This window comes from Balaenoptera ricei, chromosome X (genome assembly GCF_028023285.1).
Source record: "Balaenoptera ricei isolate mBalRic1 chromosome X, mBalRic1.hap2, whole genome shotgun sequence".
NCBI lineage: Eukaryota > Metazoa > Chordata > Mammalia > Artiodactyla > Balaenopteridae > Balaenoptera > Balaenoptera ricei.
In genome coordinates, this window is record NC_082660.1 from 10,425,260 (window position 1) to 10,440,414 (window position 15,155).

Genomic DNA, 15,155 nt, shown 5'->3' on the forward strand with positions numbered 1-15,155 from the left:
TAAAATAATTGATCATTAGTCATTTAGACTTAATCAGTGTTTAGTATTGAACCGTCTCTGAAGCACCAGTGTTCTCTGTTCAAATTTCAGGTGAGTCAGGATTCATCAACACACTTGAACTTTGAACCTATATGAGTTCATGAATGCAAAAGGAACTGTGACGCAGAGATAATCTTCAGCCATTAGCGTTCACCATAGCAATTACTGGGATAATCTTTCTTTATTAATTTAATTTTTATTTTGTATTATAGTTGATTTACAATGTTGTGTTAGTTTCAGGTGTACAGCAAAGTGATTCAGTTATACATATGTACATATATCCATTCTTTTTCAGATTATTTTCCCATATAGGTTATTACAGAATATTGAGTAGAGTTCCCTGTGCTATACAGTAGATCCTTGTTGATTATCTCTTTTATATATACTAGTGTGTATATGTTAATCCCAAATTTCTAATTTATCCCTCCCCCCCACCTTTCCCCTTTGGTATGTGATAATCTTTTTTTTTTTTTTTTCAAAATTAAATTTATTTTGATTTGTTAATGTCTTTATATAATTTTATATGTTATACATATAGATGCAATATATAATTTTATATAAATGTGATCATAATCTGCAAGTTTATTTTTCCCTGTTTCTTTTTTTTTTTTAAACATCTTTATTGAAGTATAATTGCTTCACAATGGTGTGTTAGTTTCTGCTTTATAACAAAGTGAATCAGCTACACATATACACACGTTCCCACATCTCCTCCCTCCTGCATCTCCCTCCCTCCCACCCTCCCCATCCCACCCCCCCAGGCGGTCACAAAGCACTGAGCTGATCTCCCTGTGCTATGCAGCTGCTTCCCACTAGCTATCTATTTTACATTTGGTAGTGTATATATGTCCATGACACTCTCTCACCCTGTCACATCTCACCCCTCCCCCTCCCCATATCCTCAAGTCCATTCTTTAGTAGGTCTGTGTCTTTATTCCCATCTTGCCACTAGGTCCTTCATGGCCTTTTTTTTCTTTTCCTTAGATTCCATATATATGTGTTAGCATACTGTATTTGTTTTTCTCTTTCTGACTTACTTCACTCTGTATGACAGACTCTAACTCCATCCACCTCGTTACAAATACCTCCATTTCATTTCTTTTTATGGCTGAGTAATATTCCACCGTATATATGTGCCACATCTTCTCTATCCATTCATCCGATGACGGACACTTAGGTTGCTTCCATGTCCTGGCCACCGCAAATAGAGCTGCAGTGAACACTTTGGTACATGACTCTTTTTGAATTATGGTTTTCTCAGGGTATATGCCCAGTAGTGGGATTGCTGGGTCGTATGGTAGTTCTATTTTCAGTTTTTTAAGGAACCTCCACACTGTTCTCCACAGTGGCTGTATCAATTTACATTCCCACCAACAGTACAAGAGTGTTCCCTTTTCTCCACACCCTCTCCAGCACTTATTGTTTCTAGATTTTTTGATGATGGCCATTCTGACCGGTGCGAGATGACACCTCATTGTAGCCTTGATTTGCATTTCTCTAATGACTAATGATGTTGAGCATTCTTTCATGTGTCCGTTGGCCATCTGTATATCTTCTTTGGAGAAATGTCCATTCAGGTCCCCTGCCCATCTTTGGATTGGGTTGTTTGTTTTTTTGTTATTGAGCTGCATGAGCTGCCTGTAAATCCTGGAGATTAATCCCCTGTCAGCTGGTATGTGATAATCTTAAAACATCATAGAGAGGACCTTCAAGATGGCAGAGGAGTAAGACATGGAGATCACCTTCCTCCCCGAAAATACATAAAAAATACATCTACATGTGGAACAACTCCTACAGAACAGCTGCTGAACGCTAGCAGAAGACCTCAGACTTCCCAAAAGGCAAAAAACTCCCCACATAACTGGGTAGGACAAAAGAAAAAAGAAACAACAGAGACAAAAGAATAGGGACGGGACCTGCACCTCTGAGAGGGAGCTGAGAAGGAGGAAAAGTTTCCACACAGTAGGAAGCCCCTTCACTGGCGGAGACCGGGGGTGGTGGGGGGGAAGCTTCGGAGCCACAGAGGAGAGCACAGCAACCCAGGTGCGGAGGGCAAAGCGGAGAGATTCCCGCACAGAGGATCAGTGCCGACCGGCACTCACCAGGCCAAGAGGCTTGTCTGCTCACCTGCTGGGGCGGGTGGTGGCTGGGAGCTGAGGCTCAGGCTTCAGAGTTCAGATCCCAGGGAGAGGACTGGGGTTGGCTGCATGAACACAGCCTGAAGGGGGCTAGTGCACCACAGCTAACCAGGAGGGAGTCCAGGAAAATATCTGGAACTGCCTAAGAGTCAAGAGACCATTGTTTTGGCGTGCGCTAGGAGAGGAGATTCAGAACACCGCCTAAATGAGCTTCAGAGATGAGCACAGACACCAGGGATGGGCATAAAATGCTAAGGCTGCTGCTGCAGCCACCAAGAAGCCTGTGTGCAAGCACAGGTCACTATCCACACCTCCCCTCCCGGGAGGCTGTGCAGCCCACCGCTGCCAGGGTCCCGTGATCCAGGGAAAATTTCCCCAGGAGAACACATGGCACGCCTCAGGCTGTTGCAATGTCACACTGGCCTCTGCCGCTACAGGCTCACCCAGCATTCCATACCCCTCCCTCCCCCTAGCCTGAGTGAGCCAGAGCCCCCTAATCAGCTGCTACTTTAACCCCCTCCTGTCTGGGTGAAGAACAGACACCAGAGGGTGACCTACATGTAGAGGAGGGGCCGAATCCAAAACTGAACCCCAGGAGCTGTGCGAACAAAGAAGACAAAGGGAAATTCCTCCATGCAGCCTCAGGAGCCTCGGATTAAATCTCCACAATCAACTCGATGTACCCTGTGTCTGTGGAATACCTGAATAGACAACGAATCATCCCAAAACTGAGGCGGTGGACTTTGGGGGCAACTGCAGACTTGCGGTTTGCTGTATGCGACTGACTAGTTTCTGATTTTTGTGTTTATCTCAGTATAGTTTTTAGCGCTTGTTATCATTGGTGGATTTGTTTATTGGTTTGGTTGCTCTCTTCATTTTATTTTTTATTACTTAAAAATTTTTTTAATAATATATTTTTTAATTTAATAAATTTATTTCATTTTATTTTTCTTTCTCTCTTTTTATTCTGCCTTTTCTTCTGAGCCGTGTGGCTGACAGGGTCTTGGTGCTCTGGCCGGGTGTCAGGCCTGAGACTCTGAGGTGGGAGAGCCAAGTTCAGGACACTGGACCACCAGAGACCTCCCAGCCCCACGTAATATCAATCGGCGAAAGCTCTCCCAGAGACCTCCGTCTCAATGCTAAGACCTAGCTCCACTCAATGACCAGCAAGCTCCAGTGCTGGACACCCTATGCCAAACAACTAGCAAGACAAAAACACAACCCCACCCATGAGCAGAGAGGCTGCCTAAAATCATAATAAGTTCACAGACACTCCAAAACACACCACCGGACACAGTCCTGCCCACCAGAAAGAAAAGATGCAGCCTCATCCACCAGAACACAGGCACTAGTCCCCTCCACCAGGAAGCCTACACAACCCACTGAACCAACCTCACCCACTGGGGAGAGACAGCAAAAACAACGGGAACTACGAACCTGCAGCCTACAAAAAGGAGACCCCAAGCACAGTAAGTTAAGCAAAATGAGAAGACAGAGAAATACACAGCACATGAAGGAGCAGGGTAAAAACCCACCAGACCAAACAAGTGAAGAGGAAACAGGCAGTCTACCTGAAAAATAATTCAGAGTAATGAGAGTAAAGATGATCCAAAATCTTGGAAATAGAATGGAGAAAATACAAGAAACGTTTAACAAGGACCTAGAAGAACGAAAGAGCAAACAAACAATGATGAACAACACAATAAATGAAATTAAAAATTCTCTAGAAGGAATCAATAGCAGAATAACTGAGGCAGAAGAATGGATAAGTGACCTGGAAGATAAAATAGTGGAAATAACTACTGCAGAGCAGAATAAAGAAAAAAGAATGAAAAGAATTGCAGACCATCTCAGAGACCTCTGGGACAACATTAAACGCACCAACATTCGAATTATAGGGGTCTGAGAAGAAGAGAAAAAGAAAGGGACTGAGAAAATATTTGAAGAGATTATAGTTGAAAACTTCCCTAATGTGGGAAAGGAAATAGTCAATCAAGTCCAGGAAGCACAGAGAGTTCCATACAGGATAAATCCAAGGAGAAACATGCCAAGACACATTAATCAAACTATCAAAAATTAAATACAAAGAAAAAATATTAAAAGCAGCAAGGGAAAAGCAACAAATAATGTACAAGGGAATCTCCATAAGGTTAACAGCTGATCTTTCAGCAGAAACTCTGCAAGCCAGAAGGGAGTGGCAGGACATATTTAAAGTGATGAAAGGGAAAAACCTACAACCAAGATTACTCTACCCAGCAAGGATCTCATTCAGATTTGATGGAGAAATTAAAACCTTTACAGACAAGCAAAAGCTAAGAGAATTCAGCACCACCAAACCAGCTTTACAACAAATGCTAAAAGAACTTCTCTAGGCAGGAAACACAAGAGAAGGAAAAGACCTACATTAGACCAGATGGACTTAATTGATATTTATAGGACATTCCATCCAAAAACAACAATACACTTTCTTCTCAAGTGCTCATTGAACATTCTCCAGGATAGATCATATCTTGGGTCATAAATCAAGCCTTGGAAAATTTAAGAAAATTGAAATCATATCAAGTATCTTTTCCAACCACAGTGCTCTGAGACTAGATATCAATTACAGAAAAAAAACTGTAAAAAATACAAACACATGGAGGCTAAACAATACACTGCTAAATAACCAAGAGATCACTGAAGAAATCAAAGAGGAAATCAAAAAATACCTAGAAACAAATGATAATGAAAACACAACGACCCAAAACCTATGGAATGCAGCAAAAGCAGTTCTAAGAGGGAAGTTTATAGCAATACAGTCCTACCTCAAGAAACAAGAAAAATCTCAAACAACCTAACCTTACACCTAAAGCAATTAGAGAAAGAAGAACAAAAAAACCCCAAAGTTAGCAGAAGGAAAGAAATCACAAAGATCAGAGCAGAAATAAATGAAAAAGAAATGAAGGAAACAATTGCAAAGATCAATAAAACTAAAAGCTGGTTCTTTGAGAAGATAAACAAAATTGATAAACCATTAGCCAGACTCATCAAGAAAAAAAGGGAGAAGATTCAAATCAACAGAATTAGAAATAAAAAAGGAGAAGTAACAACTGACACAGCAGAAATACAAAGGATCATGAGAGATTACTACAAGCAACTTTATGCCAATAAAATGGACAACCTGGAAGAAATGGACAAATTCTTAGAAAAACGCAACCTTCCGAGACTGAACCAGGAAGAAATAGAAAATATAAACAGACCAATCACAAGCACTGAAATTGAGACTGTGATTAAAAATCTTCCAACAAACAAAAGCCCAGGACCAGATGGCTTCACAGGCGAATTCCATCAAACATTTAGAGAAGAGCTAACACCTATCCTTCTCAAACTCTTCCAAAATATTGCAGAGGGAGGAACAGTCCCCAACTCATTCTACGAGGCCACCATCACCCTGATACCAAAACCAGACAAAGATGTCACAAAGAAAGAAAACTCTCAGGCCAATATCACTGATGAACATAGATGCAAAAATCCTCAACAAAATACTAGCAAATAGAATCCAGCAGCACATTAAAAGGATCATACACCATGATCAAGTGGGGTTTATCCCAGGAATGCAAGGACTGTTCAATATACACAAATCAATCAATGTGATACACCATATTAACAAATTGAAGGATAAAAACCATATGATCCTCTCAGTAGATGCAGAAAAAGCTTTTGACAAAATTCAACACCTTTTATTTATGATAAAAACCCTCCAGAAAGTAGGCATAGAGGGAAATGACCTCCACATAATAAAGTCCATATATGACAAACCCACAGCCAACATCATTCTCAATGGTGAAAAACTGAAACCATTTCCACTACAATCAGTAAGAAGACAAGGTTACCCACTTCCACTGCTATTATTTAACATAGTTTTGGAAGTTTTAGCCACAGCAATCAGAGAAGAAAAAGAAATAAAAGGAATCCAAATAGGAAAAGAAGAAGTAAAACTGTCACTGTTTGCAGATGACATGATACTGTACATAGAGAATCCTAAAGAGGCTACCAGAAAACTACTAGAGCTAATCAATGAATTTGGTAAAGTAGCAGGATACAAAATTAATGCACAGAAATCTCTTGCATTCCTGTACACTAATGATGAAAAATCTGAAAGTGAAGTTAAGGAAACACTCCCATTTACCACTACAACAAAAAGAATAAAATGCCTAGGAATAAACCTACCCAAGGAGACAAAAGACCTGTATGCAGAAAACTATAAGACACTGATGAAAGACATTAAAGACGATACAAACAGATGGAGAGACATACCATGTTCTTGGACTGGAAGAATCAACATTGTGAAAATGACTATACTACCGAAAGCAATCTACAGATTCAATGCAATCCCTATCAAATTACCACTGGCATTTTTCACAGAACTAGAACAAAAAATTTCACAATTTTTATGGAAACACAAAAGACCCCGAATAGCCAAAGCAATCTTGAGAAAGAGAAACGGAGCTGGAGGAATCAGGCTCCCTGACTTCAGACTCTACTATAAAGCTACAGTAATCAAGACAGTATGGTACTGCCACAAAAACAGAAACATAGATTAATGGAACAGGATAGAAAGCCCAGAGATAAACCCACACACATATGGTCACCTTATTTTTGATAAAGGAGGCAAGAATATACAATGGAGAAAAGACAGCCTCTTCAGTAAGTGGTGCTGGGAAAACTGGACAGCTACATGTAACAGAATGAAATTAGAACACTCCCTAACACCATACACAAAAATAAACTCAAAACGGATCAAAGACCTAAATGTAAATCCAGACACTATCAAACACTTAGAGGAAAACATAGGCAGAACACTCTATGACATAAATCGCAGCAAGATCCTTTTTGACCCACCTCCTAGAGTAATGGAAATAAAAACAAAAATAAACCAGTGGGACCTAATGAAACTTAAAAGCTTTTGCACAGCAAAAGAAACCATAAACAAGACGAAAAGGCAACCCTCAGAATGGGAGAAAATATTTGCGGGCGAAGCAGCTGACAGATGATTTAGTCCCCAGAATGTACGGGCAGCTCATGCAGCTCAATGTCAAAGGAATGGACGACCCAATCCAGGGATGGGCGGAAGACCTGGATGGACATTTCTCCAGAGAGGATACACAGATTGCCAACAAACGCCTGAAGGGATGTTCAGCATTGCTGGTCGTTGGAGAGGTGCAGATCAGGGCTGCAGTGGGGTGTCACCTCACACCGGTCAGAGTGGCCATCATCGAAAGGTCTGCAGGTGGTGAATCCTGGAGAGGGTGTTGCGGGGGGCTCTTGCACTGTTGGTGGGAGTGTGGATTGGTGCAGCCACTGTGGGGAACAGTGTGGAGGTTCCTTAGAAAACTAGAAATGGAACTACCATGTGACCCAGCAGTCCCACAGCCGGGCATTTTCCCTGAGAAAACCATAGTTCAGAAGGAGTCATGTTCCCCAGTGTTCACTGCAGCTCTATTTACAATAGCCAGGACATGGAAGCAACCTAAGTGTCCATCGACAGATGAAGGGATAAAGAAGATGTGGCACATATATACAATGGAATGTTACTCAGCCATAAAAAGAAACGAAATTGAGTTATTTGTAGTGAGGTGGATGGGCCTGGAGTCTGTCATGCAGAGTGGGGTGAGTCAGGAAGAGAAAAACGGATCCTGTATGCTAACACATATATATGGAATCTAAAAAAAAAAATTGGTTCTGAAGAACCTAGGGGTAGGGCGGGAATGGAGACCCAGACGTAGATAATGGACTTGAGGACACGGGGAGGGGGAAGGGTAAGCTGGGACAAAGTGAGAGAGCGGCATGGACATATCTACACTACCAAATGTAAAATAGATAGCTAGTGGGAAGTAGCCGCATAGCACAGGGAGATCAGCTCGGTGCTTTGTGACCACCTAGAGGGGTGGGATAGGGAGGGTGGGAGGGAGACGCAAGAGGGAGGAGATATGGGGATATATGCATATGTATAGCTGATTCGCTTTGTTATAAAGCAGAAACTAACACACCATTGTAAAGCAATTATACTCTAATATAGATGTTAAAAAAAATCATAAAAACCAAGAGTTTCTAGCTTAGTCCCATAAAATCAGAATTACAGTGTACTTCAAATCAGTATTGCTCTAAATCAGCATAATCCATTCATCACACTAATTATGAGTAATAATTACGTAAATAATCAGAATTACAGTGTACTTCAAATCAGTATTGCTCTAAATCAGTATAATCCATTCATCACACTACCTATGCATAATAATTACTCATTTGGAAGAGTTTCTTGAATAGTCCACAGCCTTGAATCAATGTTTTCTATTTAGTACAATCATGGCATTTGGGATCTTTTTTTTTTTTAATTCTAAAAATAATATGGACTTAGGATAAAGAAATGACAGTTCACCCTTTTTTAGTCCCATTCTTCAGAGGGATATTAACACTGCCTTTTATAAGCATTCAGATTATTTTTTTACTGAATTTATATGTAAATGACATCAGTTGATTGACATCAGTTAGTTTCCTCCTCGACAATCTTGTGAATGGAAGCATACCACCTGATATTTCTTTGTTTTCAAATAAATAGCATCACACTGCACATCTGCACTTGCCTTTTATTTAAGCTAATGCTGAACCTTGGGTGTTCTCATGTATGATTACATGCATATTTGCTTTATTTCATGGTTGCACACTATTCCATTGTATGGAGATAGCATTTTTTCATCATTTCCCTCCTGGTGGCTATTTATGTTGTTTGTTCCTTTGCTGGTATAAACATGTGGTATTTTTATATTATTGTTTAGTTGTGCAAATCCTTGAGGTAAAAAAAACTGGATCAACTGGCGTGTATTTTTAAATCTAGTGATCTGTTGCATGTTTCACACTGGCGTGAAAGCCAGCGCTAATGTTTAGGAAGGGAAGGTACCTGTATCAGGGGAGGTGTCCCTGGAATAGTTTAGAATAGAGCCTTTGCTCTTCTACAGTGTGTGAGCTGATTCACAGACATTTTGTGTTTATAGCACCCGCTGGCAAACGACATGTTATAATTCTACTGGATTTTATTATCCCCATCCTTGATTATGGGAAGCTCTTCACAGACACACTGAACTTTCATTGTGAAGATGGGGCTTGGTGATTTCAGGGACGTAGAGGAGACAAGATAAATGCTAACGATTGCTATTTCGAAAACTATCGTGAATTTGCTTATTTGGTATGTAGATATGGAATAATAAGTCTTGTTACTAGTATTACAAATACTCAGGCAAGCCTTTGCCCTAAATTATTGATTATTCCTCAGGACTCAGGCCATTCTAAATGTCCATTGGATGGTCTTTCTACAGTGACACAGGCTGTAAGAAGTGTTGTTTATAAAATATCGAATCCAACTCTGGATAACTCAAGCAAAAAAGGAATTGATGAAGGACATGGGTAGTTCATTATAATCACCAGAAAATGAGAGGTCAGGTACAGAAAATAAACAACAACCAACAGTGGACCTGATGGCCAAGGCCAAGGTCATGCTGTGCTCCGGTTAGGGCCTCACTGCTGACTCCACTACTCCTGGACCTCCCCGCACCTTTAGGCTCCCGACTTCACCGCTGCCACCAAGAATCATCTCATGCGTGCCTCCCTCAAGACTCAAAGTCCTAGGTGGGACTTTCTGATTGGCTGAGCCTAGGTCACGTGCTCAAGTGCCAGTCACAGAGGACTCTGGGAGAGGCAATTATCTGACACCCTTTGCCTTTCCGCTTGGGAAATCTACCAAGACCCACACAATGGGGAACTGTCCCTCAATAGAGAGAGAGTTCAAGGCCCCATAGCCAAATAAACAAGTAATGAGAATTGATGGCCACTGTGAGTTTTCCAGTTCTGTTTCTGGAATGACATTATAAGGATTTATGATTCTCTTTATTGGTGCCTCCTTAAAAGCAGCAGGTTAGCTCCTTATAACCTTGTCTAACCTCCATCCCTTGGCGTATGTTGTTATTCTTCTTAATGATTCCCAGCAATAGCAATAATGCTTCATCGTCACCTAGCGCTTGTGGTTTTCTCAATGTAGGTTCCATGTAGGGTGGCATTTAATTAACTAGCCTCTATGTAGTAGGAATAATTCCTCCCCATGTTTACTTTTTTTGACATACCTGTTTTTTTTTTAAAAACCCTCTCCCTATCCAAACACTAACCTGCCATTCCCACTTGCGTCCTCAGCAACATTCAAGAGCTCCATTTTAGTCACTGCACTGAAGACTGGGCTTTTGTCCGTATATTTCCGGGCCCTCATTGATCCCACTTTTTCCTGCCCATCAAACCACTGCTCACCAGCTCAAATCATTCATCCAGCCAGAGGGGTCCCTCCTGCCCAATCCGGGGTCCTTATGCATACATTACCCATTGCCCTAAACGGAAATAAGACCCTGCATTTTGAGTGGAATAAAATACCCATATTTGTACTATTTTTAATTTTTAGTATTCCAGAAATGTGCAAGTAGCAAATTATTTCCTATATTTTATATTTTGCATATTTCTTCTAGGAACTTTTGTGAAAAAAGCTGAAATGGAATAAAAATATTTCAGTGAATTCTGTAAAAACTTACACGCAACCAGCTGTGTGTTTTTTGGGCAAGTAGAGAAGCTCTCTGGGTCTCATCTGAAAGGCTGAATGTTGGGCCAGATGATTTCCGATTTTTTCTTCAACTGTACTCTTCCATGAATTTTCAAAAGTCCATGAACAGAAGTGGGGGCTGACAGAGGAGGGGACTTGAAGCAACATTATAGAGTAGCACTCCTCATTTTACTCACTTTATCTGAAAATGAGAACCATAATTGATATTTTTGGAGTAGCTTGTGGGTAGATGAGTTCGTTGACGCCACATGAGTTCATTGTAAGCTACTTTAAGACCTTCATATACATCTCCTGGGGATCTTTTTGCAATAAAAACCATAAGCATGAAAGGCTCAGTTCTTGTTTTGGGCACCCCATGCTTTATTAAAACATATTAGTAATTATTATTTTGAGGTGTGAGAATGGCATTGTGTTTAGGCTTTTTAAAAAGTTTTTATCTTTTAGAATAGGATTTCTCAAGCTGAGCACTACCGACATTTGGGGATTATTCTTTGTTGGGGGAGGGGGGAGGCTGTCCTGTGCATCGTAGGATGTTTAGTGGCATCCCTGGCCTCCGCCCACTAGATGCCAGTGGGACCCCTTTCCCAGTTGTGACAACCAAACATGTCTCCAGACATTGCCAAATGTCCCCAGGGTAGGGGGGAAGGCAACTTCACCCCCAACTGAGAGCCACTATTTTAGAGATACATACCGAAATATTTTTGGATATGATACTAGGATGTCTGGTAGGGGGTGGTGGAGGATGTGGCCGTGGATGTGGTAGGATTGGCCAAGGGCTGATGGTTGTTTGGGCTGAGTGATGAGTTCTGGGGCTTCACTGTATTATTTTGACGACTACTCTTTTGTATGTTAGAAATTCTCTAAAAGAAAAGCACACAAAAACATTGCTTTGAGACATCAGTGGCATCAATTTAAAATCCATTAGCCTGCAGAGTGTCTTGCTTTGGAGAGAATATTAAGAGCTGAAGATAGAGGAGATGGAATATCACTCACACTCTTGACTGACTGATGTTGACCATTCTGGAGACATACTGGGTTTTGAATGGTTACTCTGAGCTCCTTAACCAGCCTTGCCGGTGTCGGGCCACCATGATTGTTTGTTCCCTGGTCATCTTGCCAAATTGAAGACTGGAACTCCATGACTCGTGGAAGACTTCTGACCTCCCGGTGGCCAGCACACTCCTCATGTAGGCCGTCTGCATCAGTGCAGCTGTGTCTCAGCCCTGCCGCCTTCAGGGCTGTTGCTTAGAGACAGGTTTCCCTTATTAATAAGTCTCATGGGCATGGCCATGCCCAGTGAGAAAGAGGCAGGGGAAGGTTTAGCCTGACTGGAAATCGAGGAATATCAGCGGGGATCCAATTAATAATGCATAATTACCATTAGGCCTGAGATATTTTTTTCAGCCTGGGAAGCGTAACTGGAACTTTGCTTGAGACCAGGCAGAGCAGCTTCCAGAACCTTTATTTTGAGGCTGAGAACTGCGGAGATCCAGAACAGAGCAGGAGCCATTAAGGAGTCCTTTGGGGATGACGATGTGGGGCGGGTGGTAGAGATGAGTTTGGGCAGGCGAGCAGTAGAATATCAAAGTGATTCTTTTTCATATTTAAGGGAAATAATCAGTGATGTCTAGAGAAACTGGCAATTCATAATTCTCACCTGCAGAGAAAAAAATGCAGCTATAACTGATTTAGTAGAGTCCAGGGCTACTTCCAATCTTGAAGACAGTAGAAGGTGGAGCTAAGAGATGTAATTCCACCCCTTTGGAGGCATGCTAACCTTAGTAAGGCAGGTTACTGAACCCCACTACACCTCTGTTTCCTCATCTGTAAATCCAGGACAATAATTGTGCTCATCTCTTAGAACTGTTGTGAGGGTTACATGAGTTAGTACACTAAAGGGTTTAGAATGGTGCCTGGCACAGAGTTGAAATAGGCGATGGTTACTTTCAGCTAGAACTAGCCTTTTCTGGCCAGACAGAGCAAATGTCATCTAGGCCAGACAATTTGAGAGTCTGGCAGAAAAGACCCCTTCCATAAAATGCAGTGATCATTATGGGTCATTCCTTTGGATTAACAAATTTCTTGCTTTTCCCATTTTGGGGAGGGTTAGCACGTAGTGTGGGGGGATGTTTATTAAATTCTGTTTCCCTGACAGCAGAGCAGTTCTCAGGGGATGGGAATCTGGACGAGGTGAAGGTAGGAGAAGTAAGGGGGAATCTGGGTTATGGGGCTCCTGGAGGGACTGAGATTTATAAGACAGAGGCCAGGGATGCTGGGAGACGGGTGAGGGGTCCCCAATATGCTGTTTTAAAATGATTTCTGAGCTAAGAACCTCCTGACTTAAAGTAAGTGTGCTAAATTGAATGTGCCCCATATCAAAAGGATCAAACTATCCATTCGGGTGCTATTTGTGCTATTCATGTATTAAAGACTCACAAAAACTTTGTCCCTTTGAGATACGTGTGTGTGTGTGTGTGTGCGCGCGCGCGTGTGTGTGTGTGTGTGTGTGTGTGTGTTTAAACGCCATCTCCCAGATGGCATGCAGACCCTTTTTGGTGTCATTTCAAATCTGGGAGTGAATCTGGTAGCTACCTTTGTTGCCAGAATTTTATTATTAAATGAGGTTACAAGAAATTCGAATACTCCAGATTTAGGTGCTCTTTATTCTGCCTTTGATGTTTTTCTTTTCAGCCAACAAATTTTTCCGGCTTTTGTCTAAATACTGCTCCAAGTCAGAACGAGGGCTTCTCACCTCCTTCCAAGGGTGACCCAAGCATTGTCTGATTTTGTTTGCTTGCTCTCTGTACTCCATTCCCAGGGTCGTCCTCAGATCTCTCCCATCAGAAAAAACCCCAGAGTATGAATTAAAATTGCTGTTTCCTGGCTGAACCCCAGATCTTCCGAATTTGAATTTCTGAGTGGGGTTCAGGAAACTGTATTTCTACGAAACGTCCCAAGGGATTCTGAGACGTACTGATGTTTGGGAACTGTGGCCTGATACCTTCAACCCCGAGTCTGCCCACCTCCCCCCTAGCAAATTCCCCAGCATCCTTATCTTCTGTCTTATCCACCCAGGGAGCTCCCTTCCCAGACATGTATCATCAAGTTTGCTTTCCTAGGAAGGTAGGCTCTTGATATGAGCTTTGTGGTGAGGAGGGGAGAAAACAGTTTTTATCTAAAGCTCAGAGTTTGTATCTTGAGCCTCAGACAGAAAATGTAAACAGGATGAGTCATCCAAGGAAAAGTTGAAAAGGTCTGCTAGCCTGAGCTGATAGAGAGACAGCCTTGTGAATCTGACTATGTGAAACCATGCTCTTGGGTCAGTAAAGACTGACAGAATGAAACCGATGATTTACTGATAGGGATGTGGTGAGACTGGCACTTTGATTATCTACCTGTGGACACTGTCTGACCCTGAGATTCCACTCATTACGGTAAAATAGCCTGTGTATCCTCCGAGGTGAATGGGGCTTGGTCCTGACTCAGACCTCATTGCTCTTGTGTCATGCATAATTCCAAGAAGATGGATTATCACATTGCTTAGGCCTCTGGAAATGGCAAGCTGCTGATTAAAAGCAACTTGCAAGAACAAGGGGAGTAAGCAGACACAGGTACTTTGGCAAGAGGCAAAACTGACAGACTTTAGAATTCTGGAAAATTTGGTTATGTGAGGCTCATCATTCCATGATTGTGATATATGTTAGGTGGGAATACAATGATACTTGTAAAAATTGAGTACTCCCAACTTGAAGACTTTACCTTAAGAATCTTCCAGTACTTAAAAAAAAGGTGGGCCATTGGTGATCGCATATAATGTTGACTACTTAGTGATGGAGAAATAGGAATAAGGACAGGTAAAAGGCCTTATACAGGTCATGGAATTGAGTCAGTAATGATCCAGGGGCTGGGACTAGGTCCCAAACAGGTCTCCCCAAATTTATACATTTTGTTTGATTAAAAAAAAAAAAAAAATGACAGCCTAAAAACCGCTATTGAGCCTCTCTTCCATTTGATTGTCCTAAATTTCTTTTAGCCTTAGCTGATTACCAAAGCATTACATTAGCAAAATGCTTCCTGTGAGTGTAGGGACATTTAAGCTGGAAATACAATACTCAAGTGATTAGAATCAGTGTTCTCTATACAAGAATAAGTGATAGCTCAGGTGTTTCTCTGCATCCAGGAAAGAAATAAAGTCAAGTTCTGGCATCCTTCTGTAAATATTAGCTAATTTCAGACATTTCCAATAGTACCATTACAAAATACAGGAGGTAACAGTCCAAATTCTAAAATAAAATTGAGTAGTATTTTGCCTAATTGTGTAACCCTTATATATCAGGTTATGT

The 15,155-nt window shown here is 41.5% G+C and overlaps 1 long non-coding RNA gene across 2 annotated transcripts in view; it reads left to right on the forward strand.

Annotated features, from left to right (window-relative positions):
• The window catches only part of LOC132357746 (uncharacterized), a 67,754-nt gene extending 67,574 nt beyond the window's left edge, over positions 1–180 (forward strand). For both annotated transcript variants that reach the window (XR_009500295.1, XR_009500296.1), the window contains exon 4: positions 91–180. This is a non-coding gene — a long non-coding RNA (uncharacterized LOC132357746). The remainder of the gene's footprint in view (positions 1–90) is intronic.
• Positions 181–15,155: the final 14,975 nt, after the last annotated feature.